The sequence below is a fragment of the Homarus americanus genome, unplaced genomic scaffold, assembly GCF_018991925.1.
Source record: "Homarus americanus isolate GMGI-L3 unplaced genomic scaffold, GMGI_Hamer_2.0 scaffold14723, whole genome shotgun sequence".
Taxonomy (NCBI): domain Eukaryota; kingdom Metazoa; phylum Arthropoda; class Malacostraca; order Decapoda; family Nephropidae; genus Homarus; species Homarus americanus.
In genome coordinates this window covers 200,001-214,892 of record NW_024722425.1, presented here as the reverse complement: position 1 = coordinate 214,892, position 14,892 = coordinate 200,001, and the positions used below count along the sequence as shown (strand labels likewise).

The window sequence follows — 14,892 nt, the reverse complement described above, 5'->3', positions numbered from 1 at the left end:
ATGACGTGTTGTTTTATTCGTGTAATTTTGTTACTAATTTTAAAATGTTTTGTTCATTGACGTCCAGTACATGTAACTGTGATAACAACAAAACGCTATTGTTAATGAAATGACAATTGCTTTAACAAAACACGCGTTAATTAGTAATGAAGCTTTTGTTGCATAATAAGCTTTAGCTGGGGGGGAAATTTTTATATGCTAGAATTTTTATTTTTATTTTAATTATGACCATTACCGTACAACACAAACTATATTGTTAATAAAACCTTTTGTGCCTTTATGACAGCTGCGACACTTCTCGTTTAGTAGTTTATTTATGAGAGTGTTGTGCTAGTTTAATATTGGTGTATTATAGTTAGGGTAGGGTAGGGTAGGTTAGGGTAGGGTAGGGTAGGTTAGGGTAGGGTAGGGTAGGGTAGGGTAGAGTAGGGTAGGGTAGGGTAGGTGAGATAGTCTGGTAGTGTGAGGTAAAGGAGAGGAGAGGCCGTGAAAACCAGATATTTATTCAGTAAAGCCATCCTGTAAGTTCACATTGGATAGTGTAGGTTAAGGTAGGTTAGGTACAGGCTGATGAAGGCGATAAAACTCTCCACTCAACACCTATACAGGACAGGTGAGGTGCCAGATGTCTCCTGAGAGAATATTTCTCTCACTCTCCCATTCACTCCATCAGCTGCGGTGTCCGAGTGGTTAAGGAGATGGACTTGAAATCCATTGGGCTCTGCCCGCACAGGTTCGAATCCTGTCCGCAGCGGTGAATACTTTTATTTAAATATCGCGAATACTATTGTGGTTTACAGCGTGTTTTATGATGTATAACAAGACTGAAGCACTCCTTATTCACCATACACACACAACACACACGTACAGAACAGAGGCGTACACTCACACACACAAGTAAAAAACACAGACGTACACACACACATACACTCCTCCATCTTGTTGTCTCTGGTGCTTCAAAAGGTTAACTAAGCCCGGTTAATAAGACTTAATAACACTGAACAACAAGTTAGGGTTAGCTTAATGTAGCTTTAGCTTGAGGTAGCTTTAGCTTAAGGTTGCTTTAGCGTAAGGTAGCTTTAGCTTAGGACCTATAATGAAACAAGCTGGGGTGTGTAAGGTGATCCCATGTATTCCTAACGTCGTCATTTACTCGCTGTAAATATCGCACCAAACTTTTCGAGAATCCTGACCCGTGAATTGGTGTTATGTCGTAAGGTAGTTAGGTTAGGTTAGGTTAGGTTAGGTGTTGTGCCCTGGGTGTAGTTGGTGGCAGCGGCGTTAACCCTTTGTAACTGGGGAGTTAAATCATCGTCCTGAAAGGGTTAAAACTTTATCCTCAAAGGGTTAAACCATCGTCCTCAAATGGTTAAACCATCGTCTTCAAAGGGTTAAACCATCGTCTTCAAAGGGTTAAACCATCGTCCTCAAAGGGTTAAACCATCGTCTTCAAAGGGTTAAACCATCGTCTTCAAAGGGTTAAACCATCGCCTTCAAAGGGTTAAACCATCGTCTTCAAAGGGTTAAACCATCGTCTTCAAAGGGTTAAACCATCGTCCTCAAAGGGTTAAACCATCGTCTTCAAAGGGTTAAACCATCGTCTTCAAAGGGTTAAACCATCGTCTTCAAAGGGTTAAACCATCGTCTTCAAAGGGTTACACAACTAACACGACCAATGATTTCATTCTGTCGTCAGTTTTGTTGTGCCTGTTGATGAGTTGTTGATGTCTGTCTGTCTGTCTGTCTGTCTGTCTGTCTGTCTGTCTGTCTCTCGAGGTACTTAAGAAAGCCATCAACCACTCCATCCTGACCTTTAACATTACTACATAATCTACCACCCACTACACCCACTACACCCAGACAACACCCCCACTACACCCAGACAACACCACTACACCCAGACAACACCCACTACACCCAGACAACATACTACACCCAGACAACACCCACTACACCCACTACATCAGACAACACTCCCACTACACCCAGACAACACCCACTACACCCCACTCATCCAGACAACACTCCCACTACCCAGACAACACCCACTACACCACTACATCCAAACCAACACTCCCTACACCCCAGACAACACCCACTACACCCACTACATCAGACAACCTCCCACACACACCCAGACAGCACCACTACACCCAGATAACACCCTGCACCCAGACAACACCACTACACCCAGACAACACCCTACACCCCAGACAACACCCACTACACCCAGACAACACCCACTACACCCAGACCAACACCCTATACACCACCACTACATCCAGACAACACTCCCACTACCCAGACCCAACACACACCCAAAAAGACAACACCCACTGCACCAGACAACACCCTACACCCAGACAACACCCACTACACCCAGACCTTTCCACACCACCCACATTCACCAGACCAGCACCCACTACACCCAGACAACACCCACTACACTTATAGACAACACCCCTACCACCCACTGCACAGACACCCCCACTACCACTACATCCACTACCACAACACACACTACACCCACTGCACTAACACACTCTACAACTACACCCACTGCACTAACACACTCACCACAACTACACCCACTACACCCCTTACACCCACTACACCCCTTACACCCATTACACCCCTTACACCCACTACACCCTCACATCATCCACCATAACACAGTACCAGACATCACGACTGCCAGGGAGGGAGGAGGTGGAGGGAAGGGAGAGAGGAGGTGAAGGGAAGGGAGAGGGGAGGTGGAGGGAAGGGAGAGGGGAGGTGGAGGGAAGGGAGAGAGGAGGTGGAGGGAAGGGAGAGAAGAGATGTAGGGAAGGGAGAGAAGAGGTGGAGGGAAGGGAGGGCAGGGCAGGCAGCCTTCGTGGCCTCCGTCAGCACAATTACCTCCTCACCCGCCACTTCCGCTCCCTCACCCCTCACTCACTCTCTTACTCCCTTACTCCCTCACCCCCAACCTCCCTCCCTCCCTCCCTCCCTCTCCCTTTCTTCCCTCCCTCCCTCTACCTCACTTTAATCAGGGTGTTGAACGCCATAGTCTCACATTTAATTCCCACTATTTTCCCCAAAGACTTTCTCTACGCCGCCTGTTAGCTGATTGTAGGCAACTTTTCTTTCTTTCTTTCTTTCTTTCTTTCTTTCTTTCTTTCTTTATCTTTCTTTCTCTCCTTTCTTTCTTTCTTTCTTTCTCTCTTTCTCTCCTTTCTTTCTTTCTTTCTTTCTTTCTTTCTTTCTCTCATTCTTTCTTTCTTTCTCTCTTTCTCTCTCTATTTCTTTATTTCTTTCTTTCTTTCTTTCTTTCTCTCTTTCTTTCTCTTTCTTTCATTCTTTATTCTTTTCTTTTTTCATTTCTTTGTCTCCTGGTTTCATAGTCCTGCTCTGCTCCCTCTCTCTCTGACGTCACAGGGAGGTGGTGTGTTTGTGTTTGTTTGTTTGTCCTGTGAGTCTTGTTTTGTTTGTTTGTTCCTGTGAGTAATGTAGTAGTTGTTGTTCTTGTTCATGTAGTAGTAGTAGTAGTAGTAGTAGTAGTAGTAGTAGTAGTAGTAGTAGTAGTCTTATTTTTATTATTATTATTATTATTATTTTTAGTATTATTTTTATCATTATTATTAACATCATCATTATTATTATTAGTATTCGTAGTAGTATTAGTAGTCGTAGTAGTAGTAGTAGTAGTAGTCATAGAACAGAATCTGCAAAGCGACAAAGTTGAGATATTGACTATGGTACTGATGATAGATCTGGGCTCACAGGGTAGCTACTTATGTATTGGATATTTAATATTAAGGTAATAAAAAAAGTAGTAGCAGTAGTAGTCGTAGTAGTAGTCGTAGCAGTAGTAGTAGTAGTAGTAGTAGTAGTAGTAGTAGTAGTAGTAGTAGTAGTAGTAGTAGTAGTATATATAAACCTTATTTATTATGGTATATTTTTCCTCTCTCATGACAATAACTCAAGGACAATAATTTTTGTAGTTTGATATTTTCAACAATTTTTTCCCGACCTTCGTTACCTGAGTCGTGAGAGTGTTTTCATAACCCGGGGATAACAATGACTGCACGTGTTATGTTATGTGAAGCTCAGGGATATGTCTGTCTGTCTCTCTGTCTGTCGGTGTCTGTCTGTCTGTTTGTCTGTGTCTGTCTGTTTTTCTCTCTCTCTCTCTCTCTCTCTCTCTCTCTCTCTCTCTCTCTCTCTCTCTCTCTCTCTCTCTCTCTCTCTCTTCTCTCCACCAACCTCTCTTAATCCCCACAATTTCCACTCCTCTTTCCCTCTCCCTTCCCTTACTACCCCTTTTTTCCTCCCTTCCCCTCTATCCTCCTTCCTACCCATTCCCTCTCCCTTTAATCCTCTATCTACCCTATCTTCCCCATTCTCTCCTCAATTCCTCTTTCCTCTAATTCCCCTTGTTCTTTATTCCCCTTTCCCTAATTCCCTTTCTTTCTTCCTTCCCGAACAAGTAAGAGCTGGTAAAGGGGAAGGAAGGAGAATGAGGAAAGAGGAAGGAAGAAGAAAGGGGAAAGGAGGAAAGGGAAGGAAGAAGAAAAGGGGAAGGAGGAGGAAGGAAGAAGAAAGGAAGGAGGAAAGGAAGAGAAGAAAGGGGGAAGGAAGGGGTATGTTGCTGTGGGCGGTGGCAGCAGCAGATATTACCGGGTGCCAGAATACTCCCTTGATAATTCTAAAGCGAGGCGCAGACCAACCCCTTAATATGTATGAATTAAAGCCCTATCCCACACGTCGGCGAGTGAGCCAACATTAACCCTTATGTACTGGTGGTTATAAGGTCGGTTTTGGGAGGTCATAGGGAAGGAGGGTTTGTGTCTGTTAGTGTTGGATGCGGTGTGAGGCTTCCTCCTGCCCCCCCTTTTCATTTGTGTGTAAAATATTGAAAGTAGGGGTAGGGGGGGTGGGGGTTGGAGTAGGTTATGTAGGGGCTTTGTAGAAGGGTGGAATGGGTTTTGTTGGAGTGGGATTTGTTTTGTTGGAGTGGGATTTGTTTTGTTGGAGAGGGATTTGTTTTGTTGGAGTGGGATTTGTTTTGTTGGAGAGGGATTTGTTTTGTTGGAGATGGATTTGTTTTGTTGGAGAGGGGTGGTAGAGAAGGAGATGTGAGGGAAGAGGGTGGAGAGAGGGAAATAAGAGGCAGGGAGGAGGATGAGGGGAGGAGAGGATGAGAGGAGGGAGGGAGGGAGGGAGGGAGGGAGGAGGGAGGAGAGGATGAGAGGGAGGGAGATAGGAAAGGGTGAAGGAGGAGGAGGAGGGTACGTGGTCTGTGTGCGGAATTCGTGTACGTGGTTCGTGTGCGTGGTGGTATGTACGTGGTCCGTGTACGTGATCTGGTTACGTGGTCTGTGCGAGTAATTCGTGTACGTGGGCTATGTCTGTGTGATCCGTGCACGTGGTTCATGTACGTATTTGGTCCGTGTACGTGGTGGTGTGTGCGTGGTCCGTGTACGTGGTCCGTTGGTGTGCCGTGTATACTCTCTGACGATGTGAGAAGCCTTAGGCAATTTGCATTTAATAGCTCTAAAATATATCACATTTAAAAAAGCCGATGTGTTACACCCAGCCCGGAGGCCCAGCTATCACAACGGGAGGACTGAGCGGGAGGATGAGCACGGGAGGAGTGAACGACGGGAGGTATAGAATGATGGAGAGGGGTGAAAACGGGAGGAGTTAACAGGAAAAGCGGGAGGAGTTAACAGAAAAAGCGGGAGGAGTTAACAGAAAAACGGAGGAGTAAATTGGTGGACGGGAGGAGGAACGAAAATAAGCGAACGGGAGAGAAGTGCGCGGGAGGAAAGTGAACAAGGGATGGGTGGACGAGGGTGAGGGGGAAGGGGTGAGGGGAGGGGTGAGGGGAGGAAGGTTAGGGAGAGGGAGGGTGAGAGGGAGAGAGATTACACAGCATTAGGGGCCACAGTCGTTTAATTCTGTTTGGTTTATATTATAGATTTTTCAAGATTAAATCCCTCGAAATTTCCGCCGATAAATCCCCCGAAATTTCCGCCGATAAATCCCCCGAAATTTCCGCCGATAAATCCATCGAAATTTCCACTGCTAAATCACCCAAAAATCTGTCCTGTTAAATCCCTCGTAACTTCCGCCGATAAATCCCCCGAAATTTCCACTGATAACCCCCCGAAATTTCTCCTGATAAATCACCCGAAATTTCCGCCGATAAATCCCCTGAAATTTCCCGATAAATCCCCTGAAATTTCCCAATAACCCCTGAAATTTCCCGATAAATCCCCTGAAATTTCCAGTAATAACCCTGAAATAATTATAAATCCCCCGAAATTTACACTAATAAATCCCCGGAAATTTCCACTGGTTTGTACATTTGTTAAGGCAAAAATTTAATTACACTTTTTTATTATGTGCGGTAGATGTTTTGAATAGGTGGTGAAAGTGTGGTAGACTAGGATGTAAATTGTGGTAGAAAGAGATTTAAATGTGTGGTAGACTGAAGCACCGAGAGAGTTGTTGATGAAAATATTGCAACACGTTTTCTACCCAGGATGAACATGTTGCTACGTCATTCTACAGGAAATAAAAGCAAACAGGGAAACTTTAACCCGGGGCCCAATTTCCATCATAATCCACTTTCACATGTGGAGGGAAAAAACAGATATTTGAGGGAAAAAAACCAGAGTTGTATGGATGGGAAAAAACCCGAGTTATATGGAGGAAAAACAGATATTTGAGGGAAAAAACCAGAGTTGTATGGATGGGAAAAAACCCGAGTTATATGAGGGAAAGTATTTGAGGGGGAAAAAACCCCGAGTCTCGTTTTACCTTGGGTGATTAGTCAGGGGTAGTACTAGTGAGTGTGTTTATAAGCCCCGCTAATGGAGTGTGGGATTAACTGGGATTTAATCAGTAAAACGAGTTGAGGAAAAAACTGCAACAGGCTTTGAAATAATCCCTGGCAATGAAGGTAATTTAGAGGGAAATATTGTCTGAAAGATAGAGCCTTATTGTGATACCTGTGCCCCGTAGCTGAGAGAGAGAGAGAGAGAGAGAGAGAGAGCCAACGAGGGTGAAAGGAGAGTGAAAAGGGGAGGGGGGGCAGAGGGGAGGAGAGACACCCTTTATCTACATCATGAAAGTCAACATCACAGATTTTCACATCACATTAACGAGATGTTTATGTATACCAGACTCACCCTAGTTGATGTTGGCTTACAGTGTAGTGATCACAGTTGGGAGTACCTGTGTGTGTGTGTGTGTGTGTGTGTGTGTGTAATTTATATAATGTATATGTATGAAGTATATATGTATATTAACTTACATATGTATGAATGTATTTAGAATGTGTCTTTGTTTCCCAACTGTATTAAATAACAACTAGACACTGAGATGTCCTTGTCAGTGTAACTCAAACATAGAGTATTGCACTCCCCTCCTCCTCTCCATCTCTCCCTCCCCTTCCCGCCAAAAAACAACAACACAAAACAAAAAACAAAGTCAGTATCTGTTCCGTGACGGCGGGAATGTGTTAATTAGATTGTTACATTCCAGTCCTGGTTCCTGCCATTCCAGACGAGATGCCAGATGGTGATTTTATGGGTATCACATGATATACTGAGTCGTTAGTACTATTGGAGAGGGGGAGAGGGGGAGGGTACGGAGGGCGATGAAGAGATGAGAGGAGGAGGAGGGAGGGAGACGGAGAGAGGGAGGAAGGAGACGGATGGAGGGGGAGGGTGAAGGAGAGATGAGGGGGGGAGCTATGGAGAGGAGAGTAATGGAGGGACAACGGATGGAGGGAGGGGCATTGGAGGGAAGAAGGGAAGGGGGCGACTGAGGAATGGAGGAAGCGTTACCGATACTTGCAGAACACGTGGGAGTCAGTAGAGGGGGAGGGGGGTCCTGAAAGGTGAGAGAGGGGAGGGTGTTAATGGCGCTTACTGGAGTGGAGGTGTAAGAGGGAGGAGAGGGTGTTGGGGGGAGGGAGGTGTAGAGGGAGGAAGGAGTTGGGGAGGGAGGAAGGAGTTGGGGGAGGGAGGTGGGGAAGGAGGGTGTAGGAGGGAGGGAGAGAAGGAGGGAGGAGGCTATAGTTCTGACAGCTGCTGGACTGGACAAATGGGAAGGATTGTGGTGGTGGTGGTGGTCCTGGAAGATGGGAAGGGTGTTGGTTGGTCCTGAAAGGAGGGGGGTTGTCCTGGAAGGAAAAGGGGGAGGGGGTCCTGGAAGATGGTTGGAGTGTTAATGACATTTGTTTGACTGGACACGTAAGAACTGGAAATGGGAGAGGAACAGCGCTCTCACACACACACACACACACACACACACACACACACACACACACACACACGTGGCGGCCACATTCCGTCAGGAGAGTGTGGGAACAAAGATCTTTTTAGTCCACATAGCCAGAGTGACGCTCATACCTCAGCTGCTGCAGTGTTGAGAGGTCTTATACAGTGTGTGGGGAGCATTGATTCACCGGTACACACTTTAATTAGCCTTTACCTTCCTCATGGCGTTAATATACACAGCTGTTAATATACACAGCTGCGTTAATATACACAGCTGCGTTAATATACACAGGTGCTTTAATATACACAGGTGCATTAATATACACAGGTGCGTTATATACACAGGTGTGTTAATATACAGGTGCATTAATATACACAGGTGCGTTAATATACACAGGTGTGTTAATATACACAGGTGTTAATATACACAGGTGCAATATACAAGGTGCAATACACAGGTGCGTTAATTTACACAGGTGCATATACACAGGTGCTAATATACACAGGGTTAATATACTGTGTTAATATACACAGGTGTGTTAATATACACAGGTGTGTTAATACACAGGTGCATTAATATACACAGGTGCGTTAATATACATAATATACACAGGTGTTAATATACACAGGTGCATATACACAGGCGATTAAGGTGCGTATTTACATAGGTGTTAATATACACAGGTGCATATATACAGACAGGTGGTAATATACACAGGTTAATTAATATACACAGGTGCTAATTTACACAGGTGCAGTTTCAAATAATATACACATACACAGGTGCATATATACACAGGTGCATTAATATACACAGCATATACACAGGTGTTAATATACACGGTGTGTGTTAATATACACAGGTGCTTAATATACACAGGTAATATACACAGGTGCATTATACACAGGCGTTAATATACACAGGTGTTAATAAACACAGGTGCGTTAATATACAGGTGTGTTAATATACACAGGTGCGTATTATACAGGTGTATATCAAGACATATACACAGGTGCGTTAATATACACAGGTGTGTTAATATACACAGGCGGTTAATAAAACAGGTGCGTTAATATACACAGGTGCGTTAATATACACAGGTGCGTAATATACACAGGTGCAATAATATACAGGTGTGTAATATACACAGGTGCATATATACACAGGTGCATATACACAGGTGCGTTAATAAACACAGGTGCAAGAATATACACAGGTGTAATATACACAGGTGCGTAATATACACAGGTGCATTATATACACAGGTGTGATAATATACACAGGCAACAGGTGCGTTAATATACACAGGTGCGTTAATATACACAGGTGCGTTAATATACACAGGTGCGTTAATATACACAGGTGCGTTAATATACACAGGTGTAATATACACAGGTGCGTTAATATACACAGGTGCGTTAATTACACAGGTGTGTTAATATACACAGGTGCGTTAATATACACAGGTGCATATACACAGGTGTAATATACACAGTAAGCATATACACAGGTGCATATACACAGGTGCATATACACAGGTAATATACAGGTGCATATACACAGGTGCATATGCACAGGTGCATATATACAGGTGCGTTAATATACACAGGTGCATATACACAGGTGTAAGATATACACAGGTGTGTTAATATACACAGGTAGCATATACACAGGCAATATACAGGTGCGTTAATATACACAGGTGCGTTAATACACAGGTGCATTATACACAGGTGCATTAATATACAGGTGCGTTAATATACACAGGTGCGTTAATATACACAGGTGCATTTATAATAGGTAGGTTAATATACACAGGTGCATTAATATACACAGGTGCGTTAATATACATATACACAGGTGCGTTAATATATACAGGTGCGTTAATATACAGGGGTGTGTTAATATACACAGGTGTGTTAATATATACAGGTGTAATATACACAGGTGCGTTAATATACACAGGTGTGTTAATATACACAGGTGCATTAATATACACAGGTGCAATTATATACACAGGTGCGTTAATATACACAGGTGCGTTAATATACACAGGTGCGTTAATATACACAGGTGCGTTAATATACACAGGTGCGTTAATATACACAGGTGCATTAATTTACACAGGTGCGTTAATATACACAGGTGCGTTAATATGCCTGATTATTATTCACAGCTTGAGATACCTGGAGCCGAATGACCTCAGTATATGAGATACATAAGTGTGAGATATTAATTATTCACATGATAATCCTTTGTAGTCTGATTAATTATTCCAAGTTCGGCATTAATAAAAATGATACTAATACATTCATTTTATCTTGATTAATTATTCCAAGTTCGGCAATAATTATAATACGAATAATTGTAGCATAATTAACAGCAGAAGATACGGTTAAGTAGTACAGATTTAGTTAATTAATTAGTCCTATTTTATTAATTTATGTTAAATAGTATGACAGGTGAAATAATTAAGGTGATAATTATATAATCCGCTAGTTTGGGAGGGTTTCCACGTAATGGACCCTCGATATAACGGAATTTCATCGATATAACGGACTTTCATCTATTGTTCGTTAGATGGAGGTTTCATATTAAATAAACTCGATATAACGGAATTTCCTCTTCAAGCAGTCCGCTAAATAGAGATTCCACTGTAAAAGGCATACCAACTCTTCAACAACGAGTCTATAAACTTGTTAAATTGCTTACACCTTAACGCACTTGATAAAGGAAATATCACCACCTATTGCTTACACCATATCACCACCTATTGCTTACACCATATCACCACCTATTGCTTACATACCATATCACCACCTATTGCTTACACCATATCACCACCTATTGCTTACACCATATCACCACCTATTGCTTACACCATATCACCAATTTATTGCTTACACTATATCACCACCTATTGCTTTACACCATATCACCACCTATTGCTTACAATTCATATCACCACCTATTGCTTACACCATATCACCACCATTGCTACACCATATCACCACCTATTGCTTCAGCACTATCACCACCTATTGCTTACACCATATCACCACCTATTGCTTCACCATATCACCACCTATTGCTTACACCATAGAAATATTTTCACCTTGGGAGGGAAACAAACTAATCAGGAAGAAGAGCCATCAGGTGTGTTGCTGTCGATTAGCCGGGAAGGGTAACGAGTGGATGGACTTAAGTGTGTCTCAGCGTAAGGGTGGTTATCGCAGGACGGGTGAGGCTGTTCCCAAGCCCTTACTCACCATGACACTCAGGCTGTCGGCAAAATGATTTTTGAGTGCTGGTTAAAATAATGGTTGAATTTTATTTATTTTATTTATTTTGATTTTATTTTGTATTGTTTTATTTTATTTTGTATTTTATTTTATTTTTATTTTATTTTATTTTTTTTTTTTTTTTTTTTTTATTTTATTTTATCTTGATTATTTTTATTATTATTTGGTTTATTTTTTATTTTTATTTTACATATATTTTTGGGGGTTGAGAATATTGACTTAATAATGATGTTGTCTTTTAGTGTTGGGGCAATAACGTGAATCAAGTCTTTACTTTACTCTACTCTACTTTTCTTTACTTTGCTTTACTTTACTTTACTCTACTCTCTTTTCTTTACTCTACTTTACTTCTCTCTCTCTTTACTTTACTTTATCTCTCTGCTTTACTTTACTTTGCTTTACTCTAACTTTACTCTCTTCTACTTTACTTTACTTTTACTTTACTCTACTTTTCTTACTCTCTTTACTTTATCTCTTCTTTACTCTCTTTACTTTACTTCTCTACTTTCTACTCTCTTCTTTACTCTCCTCTCTACTTTTCTCTACTTCTTTACTTTCTTTACTTTCCTTTACTCTCTTTACTTTACTTTACTTCTTTACTCTCTTTCTACTCTCTACTTTACTTTCTCTACTTTACTCTCTACTTTGCTTTACTCTACTCTCTTTGCTTTGCTCTCTTTACCTTACTTTGCTTTCTTTACTTTACTCTGCTTTACTTTCTTTTACTTTACTCTACTTTTCTTCTTTACTTTACTCTGCTTTGCTTTGCTCTGCTTTGCTTTACTTTACTCTACTTTACTTTTAACTTTGCTCTCACTTTCTTTCTTTACTTTAACTGCTCTGCTCTTATTTCTTTACTCTCTTCTTCCTTTACTCTACTTTTACTTTAGCTTTTACTTTACTTTACTTTACTCTACTTTACTTTACTTTACTTTACTCTACTTTACTTTACTTTACTTTACTCTACTTTACTCTACTTTACTTTACTTTACTTTACTTTACTCTACTTTACTTTACTTTACTTTACTTTACTCTACTTTACTTTACTTTACTTTACTTTACTTTACTTTACTCTACTCTACTTTACTTTACTCTACTTTACTTTACTTTACTTTACTCTACTTTACTTTACTTTACTCTACTTTACTTTACTTTACTTTACTCTACTTTACTTTACTTTACTTTAATTTACTCTACTTTACTTTACTTTACTCTACTTTACTTTACTTTATTTTACTTTACCCTACTTTACTTTACTTTACTTTACTCTACTTTACTTTACTTTACTTTACTCTACTTTACTTTACTTTACTTTACTTTACTCTACTTTACTCTACTTTACTTTACTTTACTTTACTTTACTTTACTTTACCCTACTTTACTTTACTTTACTTTACTTTACTCTACTTTACTTTACTTTACTTTACTTTACTCTACTTTACTTTACTCTACCCTACTTTACCTTACTTTACTTTACTTTACTTTACTTTACTTTACTTTACGGCGGGATGATAAAGTGTTTGATTATCCTTTTTCTACAGCGCTTCACTTGTCTCTGTCCCTAGACGTTATTACCAGGAGCTGGGTCGCCGCCTCCTTGTGTACTCTACTTGTTCGTCTCATCTTTAAGGGGGGGAATGGGAGGAGGAATGGCTGTTAATGATGGGTCACTCTGGCTGGGGTATTTATCACTAGCTGTTGGCGGTGTGTGTGTCTGTGTCTGTGTGTATGTGTGTGTGTCTGTGTGTGTCTGTGTCTGTGTCTGTGTGTGTGTGTGTGTGTGTGTGTGTCTGTGTGAGAATACATATAACTACAGTCTATATATTATATATTAATTAAAATTTATATTAAGAGGATTAATCTTTTTATTTCCGTTATAAAATCGGAAATAAAATGATTTATATTAAATTTCATATCCACTCGTATGAAAAGTTATAAAAAATAATTTTAAAATATAAAAAAAAGCGTAAAATTATTCAGTGTTTAAATATTATAAAGGAAATTAATGTGAGATTTTTTTTTGGCTAACGGGAATCATCTGAAAATGTGTAGGAGCTCCTCTACTCCTTCCCTTTACTGCCCCCCTTTCCCTTTTTATTGCCCCCCTTCCTCCCAAACCCCAACTCCCCCAAAAAAGGAAAAGAAATAATGCGGGTAACTGTGGGTCAATACTCAGATGGAAGCAATTTCAGGGACCCATTCCAGATGACAAAACCATTCCCGCCTCTTCCACATTCCCGTAATGGCCCGCGCTAGAGGCCAGGAACATTGAGGCGCGCCCACTGACGGCATTAGTGGGATTTCATCTCTAATGGAGTTTGGTTTTTGTGGAGTAAAGGTTGTTACCAGGAGGAGTTGTGAGGTGACAGAGTTGTTACCAGGAGGAGTTGTGAGGTGACAGAGTTGTTACCAGGAGGAGTTGTGAGGTGACAGAGTTGTTACCAGGAGGAGTTGTGAGGTGACAGAGTTGTCAAGAGGAGCTAGAGGACAGAGTTGTTAACAGGAGGAGTTGTGAGGTGACAGAGTTGGGTTACCAGGAGGAGTTGTGAGGTGACAGAGCAGCTACCAGGAGGAGCAGAGGTGACAGAGTTGTTACCAGGAGGAGCTGGGGAGGACAGAGTTGTTACCAGGAGGAGTTGTGGGGGAGGTGACAGGAGTTGTTACCAGGAGGAGTTGGGGAGGTGACAGAGTTGTTAACCAGGAGGAGTTGTGGGGTGACAGGAGTTGTTACCAGGAGGAGTTGTGAGGTGACAGAGTTGTTACCAGGAGGAGTTGTGAGGTGACAGAGTTGTTACCAGGAGGAGTTGTGAGGTGACAGAGTTGTTACCAGGAGGAGTTGTGGGGTGACAGAGTTGTTACCAGGAGGAGTTGTGAGGTGACAGAGTTGTTACCAGGAGGAGTTGTGAGGTGACAGAGTTGTTACCAGGAGGAGTTGTGAGGTGACAGAGTTGTTACCAGGAGGAGTTGTGAGGTGACAGAGTTGTTACCAGGAGGAGTTGTGAATGTGAGTAGTTGTAGTGTGGGAGGAGTAGGTAGAAGGGAAGGAGGAGGAAGAGTAGGTAAAAATGAAGGAAGAGAGGAGGAGTAAGTAGAAATGAAGGAAGAGGAGGAATACATAGGAAACGATAATGGAATCAGGAATTAGAGTATTGGGCCAGAACCACACCCGGAAATTTTAAGGGGATAACCGTATATTAATAGGTGACGGTCACTATCCTAACCTAACCTAACCTATCCTAACCCATCCTAACCTAACCTAACCCATCCTATCCTATCCTATCCTAACCTAACCTATCCTAACCCATCCTATCCTATC

At 41.6% G+C, this 14,892-nt stretch overlaps 1 non-coding gene across 1 annotated transcript; it reads left to right on the top strand.

Moving 5' to 3' along the window:
• The first annotated feature begins 672 nt into the window (after nt 1-672).
• Nucleotides 673-754, top strand: Trnas-uga. The gene has a single exon. It is a non-coding gene; the product is annotated as a tRNA-Ser (tRNA).
• The last annotated feature ends 14,138 nt before the right edge of the window (nt 755-14,892 follow it).